This window comes from Procambarus clarkii, chromosome 5, assembly GCF_040958095.1.
Source record: "Procambarus clarkii isolate CNS0578487 chromosome 5, FALCON_Pclarkii_2.0, whole genome shotgun sequence".
Lineage (NCBI taxonomy): Eukaryota > Metazoa > Arthropoda > Malacostraca > Decapoda > Cambaridae > Procambarus > Procambarus clarkii.
The window spans coordinates 18,399,339-18,414,816 of NC_091154.1; the positions used below are offsets into that span (position 1 = coordinate 18,399,339).

At 41.9% G+C, this 15,478-nt stretch overlaps 1 long non-coding RNA gene across 2 annotated transcripts; it reads right to left on the reverse strand.

Annotated features, from left to right (window-relative positions):
- Positions 1 to 415: 415 nt before the first annotated feature.
- LOC138373581 (uncharacterized) lies at positions 416 to 5,367 on the reverse strand. Of its 2 annotated transcripts, XR_011231200.1 has the most exons (3): positions 5,152 to 5,354; positions 1,923 to 2,125; positions 416 to 1,417 (listed from the first exon to the last, which is right to left on the reverse strand). It is a non-coding gene; the product is annotated as an uncharacterized lncRNA (long non-coding RNA). The 2 variants fall into 2 exon arrangements; XR_011231199.1 differs by having other exon boundaries at positions 416 to 2,125; positions 5,152 to 5,367.
- Positions 5,368 to 15,478: the final 10,111 nt, after the last annotated feature.

The following is a 15,478-nucleotide window of genomic DNA, read 5'->3' on the forward strand; positions in this document are numbered from 1 at the left end:
GGAACTTTTTTTAAATTTGGGTTCAGTTTAACTACCGCTCAATGGATGAGTAATTGGGGCATAATAAAGGCACTAAGCTGATAAAATGAAAGATGGGAAAACAACATTAGAGAGATAAACTCGAGAGACGTTTTCATGTTAACCCGAAAATTATTTGAGGAGCAAGACGGACTGCGGGTCAGGCAATTGGTCTTCATGCTATCGTGATGGGGGATCAGCCATTACACGTGTTAATGACTCTTGTATAGTTGTGTAGTTAAGGACAACAGGGTAAAGGGGTAATGGGCATTGTGGTTGATTGTTCTACCTGGGAATCCTCCACTGTTTTATATCTTATGTATGTATGTATGTATGTATGTATGTATGTATGTATGTATGTATGTATGTTTTCTGAGGTTGGAAGAAAACGTGCTCAGATTGGGGACTTGTTTATTTTATAATGGTAAATAATAAATTAATATATAAAATTAATATATAATAAATTAATTTATTATATAAATTAATTTATTATATAAATTAATAAATAACAAATTAATAGATAAAATTATTATTATATAATAAATAATAATAATAATAAATAGTATAATGATAAGCAATTATTTTAATGAATCAAATAGCTAATTTGGATGAATGATAAATAATTATTGACTAGTGCCTATAACAATAAAGTATTAAGGAATAATTATAATGAATAATCCTTAATGATGAAGTAGAGATCAATTACAATTAATAACTACATCCATAGGTAGTAAATGAAAGTTGCATTAATTAGACTAATTACAATTCATGGGAATATTTCTTAGCTATCTGCAGGCTTATCACTTTGGGGGTTCCGGCGGAGCACCCCCAATCCCGGGAGGGCCAGCGGGAGAAGGATTAAGGAGAAGGGGTTCCTTACTCTTACTAGCACGTAGACTGGGCAAAGGATTAGCTGCGGACAGCGGGACACTTGGGGACCGGCGCTGCACCCCCACCGCAGGCCAGCTGGCCGGACCCCCCCCCGAAGGGCGAGGCCCGCTGGTCGCAAGGAGGCCTCAGAATGGCAGTGCAACAACGTCCCGGACGTAGTCAGCTGGGTGTTGCAGCTGGTTGCTGGACCCGCCGTTAACTCCGATGGCTAGCCCGTCAAGAGAGCCGAGTGGCCCTGTCAATTCTAAAGGTAAGAGTGCGTGGTCGGCTGAAGGCGAGCCTATCTCTGCGAGGGCGGCGCGAATTAATCGCCCTGAAGAAGTGTTGCCTGTTCACTGGGCACAGGCCGGGTAGAACTTGCCGGGGGGCGCTCGCTGGGCTAGGGTATGCGTGCGCCCTGCACTGCGCTTGTAGGATCCGAAGAGTGTCGATTCCTGACCATGTAAGCGATACCTGGTCCAGTCGGAGCGTGCGTCGATTTTTTGTCGCGTAGATCACCTCCCCCGGGCTGAAAGATATAAGGCAGTAAGGGTGGGCAGAAGCGGCATGCAGTGGTATCGTGACAGGCAAGGGCACCGACGAGAGGGAAACCCTAGCTGAATCAATACGGAGACGTAAAACGGGGGGAGGGAGCCCGGCACAGGAATTAAGAGATTCCTTAATTAACAATCCTGGATGAATAAAGAGTTTTCCGAACAATTATACTGAAGCAATGAAGGGGGCTAACAATTCTAAGAATCTTTCAGCAAACAGAAGGGGGAAGTACCTTTGCTAAGAGCAAAGGTGGGAGAAAGCCAGTAGGAGAACAGCAAAGGAGCACAAAGCAACTATAAACAGGGATAATGCGAAACACTATAAATCTTGAATATAACAATACATATACCAAGAACGGGTATATACAATAAAGCAATATATACATAAACCATAAAATGGAATAAGAACCAATTCTTAAAGCCAAGTCTATAACATGCTTGTGTCCTAAGCGGATGTAGAATGTGAGCGGGGAACATTACCCTTGGTCTCCATCCCATCTCTGCCTCCAGAAGGGTGATAGGGCTGGATAGAAGCCAAGGAGTCTGCCTTAAGTGGCCGCTGAGTGTAGTCTTGTGTTGTCAATGAGCGTCTGCAAGCCGCAGCTAGTGCGCCGTGAACTTCGGCTACATCTTTTAGAACAGGAGCAAAGTGAAATCGACGGCAGGGAACCGTCATCCAGTAACTGTAATAAGGAATAATATTAAGAATACAATGTCGTAAATAATCGTACAATGTAAGAATACAATGTAATATCGTAAATAACCGATGACGGCAAGTGCCGCAGAATGGAAGAAAAATAAATTGCTGGGTGCAACGTCGGTTGGAACGCTTCAGCTGGAGGTTCCTGACTGAAGCATCGGCTGCCGGGAAGCCTAAGATGGAACTGGGGTGTTAGCAGCTGTAACATCGTCTGCTGAAACTAGCCGAGTCTGTGAGGGCGCCCGCTGCAACAGCTACGGCCGAGCCACCAGCTGGCCCATCCTCTGCAGGAACAACACCGGCTGGGACAACGTCGTTGTAAAAGCCTAACAATGTAATAAATTATATTACATGAATAATCTTAAATAAAATGGTGTAAATAATAAAATTATAAACCAATTATAACTATAATTAATTATAAATAATTATAAATTGCAAAACAAAGTATGCTCAAAATGAAGCTGGACTATAACTCTTTAGAGAAACGGGATTAACACTGAGCCGAGGTAAATACAACCAAATACAATAACGAAAAGGAGTGAAAAAAAAGACACGTCAGCTGGAACTTCGCGACCGGCGGCCTAGGAGGCCGCTGTGACATCCGGGCTACACCGGGCAGACAACACGTCTGGGTAAACCAGCGGCCTGGGAGGCCGCAGTGACATCCGGGCTACACCGGGCAGACAACACGTCTGGGTAAACCAGCGGCCTGGGAGGCCGCAGTGACATCCGGGCTACACCGGGCAGACAACACGTCTGGATAAACCAGCGGCCTGGGAGGCCGCCTAGCTATACGACCAAATAAATATAAAACTGAAACATCGCCGCTTAACTCGTCACAGGAAGGACGTCGGCTGGGAAGCAGCGGTACCTTCCGACTAAATTGAGGAATAAACTGAAAGTTTAATCGCGGCAGAAAAGTTGTATAAAACGTGGAGCAAACGCAATGCATAAATTGCAGTAACAAATTGCAGAGGGAAATGACTCATAAAACAAGTGCAGGAATAATCTAAAGTCAGAGGCTTGCTCCATGCTAAATTGAGGAAGACTTTAATCTTAATACACGTCATGACTGGGAGACTAAGGATATAACAAGTTATTTTAGTAAGCGTTTGGTTAATGATGGAGGAACGTAAATCACCAAAACAGGAGCGGGCTCCCGTTTACTAAATTGACATGGAAATACGAATTCTTTACAAATAGATTTTTTTTTTTTTTTTTTTTTTTTTTTTTTTTTTTTTTTTTTTTTTTTTTTAAGGCAGGAGGTGTAAGCAATGCTATAAATTTCCTAAATTTGCCGCGTAATGAAACTAATCAAGCTGAAAGTCTAAATAAAGGAATGTAATAAAATTGAACAGAATTAATTAAAATGACCGCAATAATTAGAATTAAATCCATTACTCGTAAACCCTCTTGTATATATGTACCTTACCTAAATAAACATTTGATTTGATTTGAAGTAGCTCAAGCGGCAGACCGCACGGCCAGGCGTTATGCTGGACGCTGAAAACTTGGGATGAGGAAGGGGCCCGCGTAACCGGGCACTCCAGGCAGACCAACATCTGGTACACGCGACCAAGGAAAACGGGAATATTGTGCTACAGCATTCGAACGAAACGTGGTGGAATTGACGTACCGGGCTACACCGGCCAGACGAAAACGTCTGGGTACGAACGTGCTGGCTATACCAGCTGGACGAAACGTCTGGGAACAAATGTACCGGGCTACACCGGCCAGACGAAAACGTCTGGGTACGAACGTGCCGGCTATACTAGCCGGACGAAAAATCTGGGAACAAAAGTACCGGGCTACACCGGACTTACGACAACGTCTGGGACAAACGTGCAGGCTAAACCGGCCAGGCAAGAACATCTGGGGACGAACGTGCGGGCTAAACCGGCCCGACGAGACGTCTGGAGACGCCTACAACTAACACATCCTGGATGACTTACATAATCACATAAAAGGCAAAGCAGAGGTTAAACAAACATAAATGTAAAACCAGCAAAGGAACACGCAGCTTGACACCGCATAAAAATAATTAATACTGTAAATTAAGGAAACTTATGGAAAAACAAATCCATAAAACAAAGCTAGGGGCCAGAGGCCTGTGACACTGCAGCTAGCCTAACCTAGCTAACTTTACCTAATAACTTATAGGCAATGACCAAAAGTTAAAATAAACCAGCTAAAGAAACATGCAGCTTAACACTGCATAAATTTCAGTAGTAAATTAAGGAAACTTGTGGGAAAACAAGTCCATGAAAACAAAGCTAGGGGCCAGAGGCGTGTGACACAGCAGCTAGCCTAACCTAGCTGACTTTCCCTAATAACTTAAAGGCAATAAGCAAAAGTTAAATAAACCTAAATGTACAACCTGCAAAAGAAACATGGGGCTTGACACTGCATTAAATTCATTAATAAGTTAAGGAAACTTATGGAAAAACTAGTCCATGAAACAAAGCTAGTGGCCAGAGGCCTGTGACTCGGCAGCTAGCCTAACCTAGCTAACTTTACCTACTAACTTATAGGCAAAGACCAAAAGTTAAAACAAACCAGCTAAAGAAACATGCAGCTTAACACTGCATAAATTTCAGTAGTAAATTAAGGAAACTTGTGGGAAAACAAGTCCATGAAAACAAAGCTAGGGGCCAGAGGCCTGTGACTCGGCAGCTAGCCTAACCTAGCTGACTTTACCTAATAACTTATAGGCAAAAAGCAAAAGTTAAAACAAACCTGAATGTAAAGCCTCACGTCGACTGGGTGAGGGTGGGGGTGAGGGTGGGGGTGGGGGGTGGGATGTTCAGGCCTCCTCCCGAGTGTGCTCCAAATTACAGCCACCTACTGGAGAAAAACCAGTGCCCCATAACACCGAGGGGCACCACTCCCTCTAGGACCACTGCACCTGCATTTGGTCACCAAGGCTGAACCAGCAGGCGTGCATCAGTGCGCGCGCGCCAACACAGAGACAAACACTGGTCCGACGCGCCAACAAAACACAAACATTACCTTAAATGTTGAGAAGGGCAGGACGCCCCTGACGGGACGCTCCTCGTCGTTGTCGAGAGGAACTGGTGTAGGGTCCATGCTGGGAGAACAGTTGAGCGGGCTAAACTTCTGTGTTTAAGACTCGCTGAGCAGCAGTGAGTCGTTATGTAAGAGCAGCTGCTGGCTTGGGGAAAGGGGCCCACGCCGTCTCCGTGGGGCGGTTAAAGTCGGCTTCCAGACATACGTTTTCTTCCACTCAGAAAACCCACCGTTTTGGGGAAACAGTGTTCTTTATGTATGTACTAACCTAGTTGTGGTTGCGGGGGTTGAACTTTGGCTCTTTGGTCCCGCCTCTCAACCGTCAATCAACTGATGTACAGATTCCTCTGTTGTTTATAATATATATAAATGATTTAGATTCAGGTTTGAGTAGCAACATTTGCAAATTTGCCGATGATACGAAAATCGGTAGGGAAATTAATTCGGAGGAGGACTCACTATCACTTCAAGTTGATCTAGATAGGGTTTTGAAATGGTCAAAGGATTGGCAGATGCAGTTTAATGCTGATAAATGTAAAGTTCTGAGGTTAGGTAATGATGATAGAGTTACAAGATACGAGCTAGATGGTGTTGTGATTGCGAAGTCGGATTGCGAAAGGGATCTGGGAGTTATGATTAGTAAGAATTTAAAACAAAAGGATCAATGCATAAATGTTCGTAATAAGGCAAATCGGACACTTGGATTTATTAATCGCAGCGTTAGTAACAAGACACCTGGTGTGGTTCTCAAGCTATATCTTGCTCTAGTTAGGCCCCATTTAGATTATGCAGTTCAGTTTTGGTCGCCATATTATAGAATGGATATAAATTCACTTGAACGTGTCCAGCGTAGGATGACTAAGTTAATTCCCCAAATTAGAAATCTTTCATATGAAGAAAGATTAACAAAGCTTAAGTTGCATTCACTGGAAAGGCGAAGAGTTAGGGGTGACATGATAGAGGTTTACAAGTGGATGAATGGACATAACCGGGGGGATATTAATAGGGTATTAAAAGTATCAACACAGGACAGAACACGAAACAATGGATATAAATTGGATAAGTTTAGATTTAGGAAAGACTTGGGTAAATACTGGTTCAGTAACAGGGTTGTTAATTTGTGGAACCAATTGCCGCGTAACATTGTGGAGGTGGGGTCCCTCGATTGTTTCAAGCACGGGTTGGACAAGTATATGAGTGGGATTGGGTGGTTATAGAATAGGAGCTGCCTCGTATGGGCCAATAGGCCTTCTGCAGTTACCTTTGTTCTTATGTTCTTATGTTCTTATGTTCCTGAGCCTACTGGGCTCTGTCATATCTACATTTGAACCTGTATATGGAGTCAGCCTCCACCACATTACTGCCTAATGCATTCCATTTATTATATAAATAAATAAATAAATATGTTTATTCAGGTAAGGTACATACATACAAGTGATGTTACATTAATGGATTGATATATAGATAGAGCTGGTACATACAATGCCTAAAGCCACTATTACGCAATGCGTTTCGGGCAAGAAAAACATTAATATCTAGAACTTAATACTAATTGAGCATAAAGAATAAAAAGTGTTGAAAACAAATACAAATAAAGATAAAAAAAGGGGGAACATGACTGAAAAAGCAGCACAAATACAATAGGTTGACAAACAGTGTTGATTAAAAAAAAATAATAATAATAAAATAAAATAACAGACATGGGTTGACAATAAACAATACAATACAATACAATTTTATTTAGGTAAGGTACATACATACAATAAATATTTACAAGGATTGTTTAACTTATAGGTATAGCTAGTACATACAATGCCTAAAGCCACTATTACGCAAAGCGTTTCGGGCATGATAAACTTAAATGACAAGCTTAATACTAATTGAGCATAATGAGTAGAATGAAAACAAGAAATGAAAACATAGATGAAAAAGCAGCACAAATACAATTATGTCGACAAACAGCGCTCTTTAAAGAAAAAAACAGACATTGGTTGACAATAGAAGGGTAAGGTAGGTTACAGGGAATTTATTAGGTATAGCTTCGCTTTTAACTTAAACTGGTTGAGAGAGGTACAGTCTTTAACATGGTTGGGAAGGTCATTCCACATTCTGGGCCCCTTGATTTGTGGAGCATTTCTAGTTTGATTAAATCGTACTCTAGGAATATCAAAACTGTATTTATTTCTGGTGTGATGCTCATGGGTTCTGATACAACCTTCTATGAAGCTTTTGAGATCAGGATTGGCATTATAGTTTAGCGTTTTATATATGTATAATACACATGAGAGAATGTGCAGTGACTTAATGTCTAACATATTCAGAGATTTAAGTAGGGGTACCGAGTGGTGTCTGGGGCCAGAATTGGATATTGTCCTAATAGCAGCTTTGTGTTGAGTAATTAGAGGACGTAAGTGATTTTGGGTAGTAGAGCCCCAAGCACAAATACCATAGTTGAGATATGGATAGATAAGGGAGTAATAGAGAGTCACCAGGGCAGGGCGTGGTACATAATATCTGATCTTAGAAAGAATGCCCACAGTTTTTGAAACTTTTTTTGATATGTTTAGAATGTGTCCCTGGAAATTAAGCTTGTGGTCAATGAGAATGCCAAGGAATTTGCCATCTAATTTGTTACAAATTTGGGTATTGTTTATTTTGATATTTATTTGATTAGAGGATTTATTGCCAAACAGAATATAAAAGGTTTTGTCAATGTTAAGGGTGAGTTTGGTGGAGTGGAGTAAAGGAGTGAGGTGGGTTACAGGGAATTTATTAGGTAGTGTTTAGTTTTTATCTTAAACTGGTTGAGAGAGGTACAGTCTTTAACATGGTTGGGAAGGTCATTCCACATTCTGGGTCCCTTGATTTGTAGAGCATTTCTAGTTTGATTAAGTCGTACTCTAGGAATATCAAAACTGTATTTATTCCTGGTGTGGTGCTCATGGGTTCTGTTACAACCTTCAATGAAGCTTTTGAGGTCAGGATTGGCATTACAGTTCAGCGTTTTATATATGTATAATACACAAGAGAGAATGTGCAGTGACTTAATATCTAACATATTCAGAGATTTGAGTAAGGGTACCGAGTGCTGTCTGGGGCCAGAGTTGGATATTGTCCTAATAGCAGCTTTGTGTTGGGTAATGAGAGGACGTAAATGATTTTGGGTAGTAGAACCCCAAGCACAAATACCATAGTTGAGGTATGGATAGATGAGGGAGTAATAGAGAGTAACCAGGGCAGGGCGGGGTACATAATATCTGATCTTAGAAAGAATGCCAACAGTTTTTGAAACTTTTTTTGATATATTTAGAATGTGACCCTGGAAATTCAGCTTGTGGTCGATGAGAACGCCAAGGAATTTGCCATCTAATTTGTTACAAATTTGGGTATTGTTTATTTTGAGATTTATCTGATTAGAGGATTTATTGCCAAACAGAATATAAAACGTTTTGTCAATGTTAAGGGTGAGTTTGTTGGCAGTTAGCCAAAGATGGACTTTCTCTAGCTCAGTATTTACTGTGGCATTTAGAGCAAGGGGGTCAGGACTGGAGTAAATGAAGGTTGTGTCGTCAGCAAATAGAATTGGTTTGAGGTGTTGGGAGGCATTTGGAAGGTCATTAATGTAGATGAGAAAGAGGAGAGGGCCAAGTATGCTGCCCTGAGGAACACCAATGTTAATGGGTAGGGTGGGAGAAATTGTATTATTCACAGAAACATACTGGAGCCTGTCAGTAAGATAAGATTTGAGGTAATGCAGGGAGTGTCCTCTGACTCCATAATGATGTAATTTAAGAAGAAGGTTTTGATGGTTGACAGTGTCAAAAGCCTTACGCAGGTCCACAAATAACCCAACAGGAAACTCCTTTTTATCAAGAGCTGCGTGAATTAAGTTAATATCATACTAATAAGTGCATCGTTAGTGCTTTTTTTGGGTCTGAAGCCATATTGACAAGAGCTAAGTATATTGTGTTTGGCTAGAAAAGAGTAAAGCTGCTTGTAGATTAGCTTTTCGAATATTTTTGACAAGTTAGGCAGGATTGATATAGGTCTGTAGTTGTTAACATCAGTGAGATCACCACATTTGTAGACAGGGGTTACCCTTGCTTTTTTTAGAATGTCAGGAAAGGTTTGGAGTTCAAGTGACTTGTTGAAGAGCAATGCAATAGCAGGGGCTAGAGATCTGGAGGCTTTTTTGTAAATTAAAGTTGGTATCTCCTCGAGGGCACTAGACTTGGTTTTAAGGGAAAGGATTATTTCATTGACATCAGTGGAACTAGTAGGCTTTAGGTACAGAGACTGTGGATAGTTACCTGTAAGATAGTCCTTAACATCAGTACAGGAAGATGGAATATCATTTGCAAGGGATGACCCAATGGAAGAGAAGAACCTATTGAACTCAATAGCAGAATCAGAGGCTGAAAGCTGACCAACGTTATTGGAAAGGAGTGTTGGTTTGTTATTTAAAATCTTCTTTGATCCCAATATTTGTGAAATTGTGCTCCAAGTTTTTTTAATGTTGCTCTTTATTTGGGTAAATTTATCTTCATAGTATTTAGTTTTGGCTCGTCTAATTATTTTAGATAGCAATAACGAGTAATTCTTTGAGAATTCTTTGGAGACTGTTCCTAGCCTATACTTCTTCTCAAGGTCGTGTTTTTTGTTAATGGATTTAAGTATTCCCTTTGTAAGCCAAGGATTGTTAAGTCTTTTGCTTGTGACTTGTTTTGTAAGCACAGGACAGTGGGTGTTATAAAGGCTAAGAGTTGTTTGTAGAAAAGATTTCACTGCTAGGTTGATGTCCCCTATGTTACCTAACTCGGACTCCCAGTTGACATTATCAGCAGCAGTTATAAAATTGTTTATAGCAGTTTCATTGTGCAGCCTAAAGCTTAACTCCCTTGTCTCTAGAGGTGGTTTGCTAGTGTTAGTTAAGAGAAATGTGGGGTAATGGTCTGTAGTGCTATCGGTGATTATACCTGAAGTAAGCGGAGAGGTTATGTTGGTCCAGATGTGATCTAGAGTCGTAGCAGTACTATCAGTGATTCTAGTTGGTCTAGTGATTAAGGGTATGAGGAAGCAGGAATTCATACAGTTGAGGAAGCTAACAGCAGTAGGGTGTTCAGGCTCGCAGAGGTCAATATTAAAGTCCCCTGCGATAATTAGATGGTTTTTGTTCAATCTGTTATCTAGTATTAGATTTCTAAGGTTTGAGTTGAATTCAGACACATCAGTGTTAGGAATTCTATAGACTGCACCCACAGACAGGACAGACTCGGCACCCTTGACTCTGAAACTGGCGAAGATATACTCCCCACAGCAGTCTCTAGTTCTAATTATTTTTAAGCATGTTAGTTCTTGGTGGTAGTAAAGAGCAGTACCACCACCTCTCTGCATTTGACGACAGTTGTGAATTGCCGAGTAGTTAGGCATGTTAAAGAGTTGAGTATTATCCTCTTTCAACCACGTTTCAGTAAGTATAATAAAAGAGAATTTGTTGTCAATAGTTTCAATCAAGGCACTAACATCATCGAAGTGTTTACCTAGGGATCTAACGTTCAAGTTGATTACAGAGATATTGAGATTATCTGTTAATACATTGTTTACATCATGTGCTGTAAAATATCTGCAATTTTGATCATTGAAGTGATGATTGTCATAGATAGTGGATAAGATATTAACTACTCTGACACTGAAAAGTTCTTTCTATAATCTCCCTGGCTCATTTGGGTACTCAGCTTCCACCTGTGTCCCCTTGTGCGTGTACCACATGTGTTAAATAAATGTATGTATGTATGTATGTATGTATGTATGTATGTATGTATGTATGTATGTATGTATGTATGTATGTATGTATGTATGTATGTAAGGAGAGAAAGAGATGAAGACCGAGACAGAGAAATAGATATAGACAGAGTCAGGGAGAGAATGTTAGACACAGAGACGGATAGATAAGGATATGCAAAATCAGTGAGAGAATGACAGAGATAGAGCGAGGAAAGAGACAGAGATAGGCTGACACAGAGAATGGCAGAAACGAGGAGAGGCAGAGACAGAGGGACAGGGACAGACGGACAGGGCCAGAGGAGGGACGGGGGAACAGAGGGGGCAGTGGGACAGAGAGGGAGACAGGGACAGAGAGGGAGACAGGGACAGAGAAGGGGACAGGGACAGAGACAGAGGGACAGGGTCAGAGAGGGGGACCGGGGGACAGAAGGAGGAGAGGGGGGCAGGAGACCAAGAGAGAGGGAACAGAGGAGAGACAGGGGATAGGAAGAGTGGGCAGGGGGACAGAGGGAGGGACAGGGACAGACAGAGAAAGACAGGAACAGGGGGGCAGAAAGGGCGGACAGGGGGACAGAGAGAGGGACAAGGGGCAGAGACAGGGACAAGGGGGACAGAGATGGATAGGGGGACTGGAGGAAAGGGAGGGGGACAGATGAAGGACAGCAGACAGAAAGAGTGGGCAGGGGGACAGAGAGGTACAGGGGACAGAGAGAAGGACAGGGGGGACAGAGATGGACAGGGGGACATAGAGGAACAGGGGGACAGAGAGTGACAGGGGGACAGAGAGAGGGACAATGGGATAGAGAGGGACAGGGGGACAGAGAGATGGAAAGGGGGGACAAGGGGACAGGGGGAAAGGGATCGGGGACAGAGGACAGAAAATGTGGGCAAGGGGACAAAGTGAGGGACAGGGGGACAAAGATGGACAGGGGGACAGGAGGAAAGGGGGGGAGATGTATGAGGGGGAATGTTTGCGAGAGATGGAGAAGGGGTATTTAGAACGGTAAGTTAGAGAAGGGACAACTAAGGCGCATCATTGAAAAGCAAAGCAAATGAGCATCATTGCAGTAGCAGGAGCCACGCACATCTTCAGCCTGCGTTGTTGAGACATTGTCAATTAAGCGGTGTCCAATAGCAGTATCTTCGGTATTTAAGCGATACCTTAAAAAATACTGGAATTATTGAAAGATATTAATCCAGATATTAATCCCCTTGTGCAACGCACACAAGAGGCAACAGCTTCTAGCTCTACAAGCGGCAATATAAAATAGAGAACAGGCGATTGTTTTCACTCATAGTGTAATAAACCCACGGACCCACCCACCCGCTGAAGCCGGAAATACCACGACATTACTTCCGTTTAAAATTCAGCCGGAATAATCCTCAGGTATGTGGAGGATGTGGGAGGCCTTTGATCAACCGCCGACTTCCTGCCCCGTCGACGGGGCCACCAGCCCTCAGTGTGCCCTCAGCCAAATTCATGTGAAACGTATGTGTGTGTATTAAATATTTTAATTTATTGTTCCCAAGATTTAGCTGTTAGCTCTTGGACCCCGCCTTTCTAAGCGTCGGTTGTCTAATGTACCGACTCTCACCCTCTTTTCCTCCATCATATCTAAACAACATATATTTTTATCTAACACACACACACATCCCCAAGATGCAGCCTTTAGCAGCTTCCTGACTGTCAGGTTCCTATTTACTGCAAGGTGAATAGAGGCATTAGTGTGTGTATGTTTGTGTGTGTGTGTGTGTACGTGTGTGCGTGTGTGTGTTTGTGTGTATACTCACCTAGTTGTGGTTGCGGGGGTTGAGCTCTGGCTCTTTGGTCCCACCTCTCAACTGGCAATCAACTGATGTACAGATTCCTGAGCCTACTGGGCTCTATCATATCTGCATTTGAAACTGTGTATGGAGTCAGCCTCCACCACATCACTGCCTAATGCATTCCATCTATTAACTACTCTGACACTGAAAAAGTTCTTTCTAACATACCAGTGGCTCATTTGGGTACTAAGTTTCCACCTGTGTCCCCTTGTTCGCCTACCACCCGTGTTAAACAGTTTATCTTTATGTACCCTATCAATTGCTCTGAGAATTTTGTAGGTAGTGATCATGTCTCCCCTTACTCTTCTGTCTTTCAGTGTCATGAGGTGCATTTCTCGCAGCCTGTCCTCGTAACTCATGCCTCTTTAGTCCTGGGACTAGCCTATTGGCATACCATTAAACTTTTTCAAGCTTCGTCCTGTGCTTGACAAGGTGTGTGTGTGTGTACGTGTATAACACACACGTACTTATGTGGTACGTGTGTACTACATAATTGTAAGGCGTTTGCTGAATTAGAAAAGTCGGCTAGCAGTCCACCCTTAACGACACAATTAACTCATTACATAAAAAAATACGTGGCTGTGCAATAGTGTGTGGGAATTGGGGAACTGGTGTGCATTTAGACGACTGGTGAGGACCAACAATAACGTAGAAGGATATGGCACCAGCGTCTGAATCAAAGGGCAGTGAGGGACAACTTGGCTTTATATATTTTAATCCCCTTACTGTACCGTGAGGCGTCCCTGGTAACCTTGCAATACCAACTGGTTTCTGATCAAAAGCTAAAGTCCAGTCGCCGCAAGGGCAATAAAGAGAAACAGGAACATTTGTGGAAGCTTTGGGACCGTTACGAGGAAAAACAGATAAGCACCTCACAGTTCCTCAAGGAATGTTCGCGTTTTATCCCAGGAAGTGCCTGAACTAGAATTAGAAAACAGCAGTCTGTTTACTGGTTGTTATTTAACTTAAGTTAGTTGTAAATGATAATGTAAAAATAGCCACTGAGAACTGATGAGTTGCCCAAGACTTTTGCTCGTAAAGAGGGAATTGATTACAAACTTGGACTGCCTTTGAGCAGCCTGAGGGCAGCAATATCCCAGGAACATCAACTAAATTTCGGAGACTTGAAGCAAAGTGAAATTCACACCAGTTACTCCATCTATCATCATTCTATCATGCAGGAAGAACCGCACGTCTATGGGTCATCCAATAATGTTAGCAGACTTCTAGATGTTACCACTGCTAGGCTTAGGCTCGGCTACAAGTACCTCTGGGAGTTTGTAACATCTGCTGATGTAGATTTGACTAAATGTAAACTCTATCAGCAGAACTATTCGCTTACTTTGCGTCATTATATAATGGAATGTGAAAAAATCGCGGAATTTAGAGATAACACCATCAATAGTGTCCAAGAAATGTGTAAGTACTTCATTCATAATGATGTGCTGCTCGAAATCTTAGCGAAGTATCCAAAATTTGCTTACTGTAGGTAATACATGCACATGACTGTAAAGCTGCTGCCCAGTTGGGTGGGTGTGGAGCACATGACTGTAATCCTACAAATCCTCAAATCTGTACTGTAATCGATTCGATTTGTGTGTGTAATTGACTGTAATCCTGACCACGTAATTGACTGTAATCCTCAAATCCTACCTTACTGACAGGCTCCAATGTGTTTCTGTGAATAATACAATTTCTCCCACCCTACCCATCAACATTGGTGTTCCCCAGGGCAGCATACTTGGCCCTCTCCTCTTTCTCATCTACATTAATGACCTTCCAAATGCCTCCCAACACCTCAAACCAATCCTATTTGCTGACGACACAACCTTCATTTACTCCAGTCCTGATCCCCTTGCTCTAAATGCCACAGTAAATACTGAGCTAAATAAAGTCCATCTGTGGCTAACTGCCAACAAACTCACCCTTAACATTGACAAAACTTTCTATATTCTGTTTGGCAATAAATCCTCTAATCAAATAAATCTCAAAATAAACAATACCCAAATTTGTAACAAATTAGATGGCAAATTCCTTGGCATTCTCATTGACCACAAGCTGAATTTCCAGGGACACATTCTAAACATATCTAAAAAAGTTTCAAAAACTGTGGGCATTCTTTCTAAGATCAGATATTATGTACCACGCCCTGCCCTGGTGACTCTCTATTACTCCCTTATCTATCCATATCTCAACTATGGTATTTGTGCTTGGGGCTCTACTACCCAAAATCATTACGTCCTCTAATTACTCAACACAAAGCTGCTATTAGGACAATATCCAATTCTGGCCCCAGACATCACTCGGTACCCCTATTCAAATCTCTGAATATGTTAGACATTAAGTCACTGCACATTCTCTCATGTGTACTATACATATACAAAACGCTAAATTGTAATGCCAATCCTGATCTCAAAAGCTTCATAGAAGGTTGTAACAGAACCCATGAGTACCACACCAGAAATAAATACAGTTTTGATATTCCTAGAGTACGACTTAATCAAACCAGAAATGCTCTACAAATCAAGGGGCCCAGAATGTGGAATGACCTTCCCAACCATGTTAAAGACAGTACCTCTCTCAACCAGTTTAAGATAAAAACTAAACACTACCTAATAAATTCCCTGTAACCTACCTCACTCCTCTATTGTCAACCCATGTCCGTTATTTTTTTTTTTTTTTTTAATCAACACTGTTT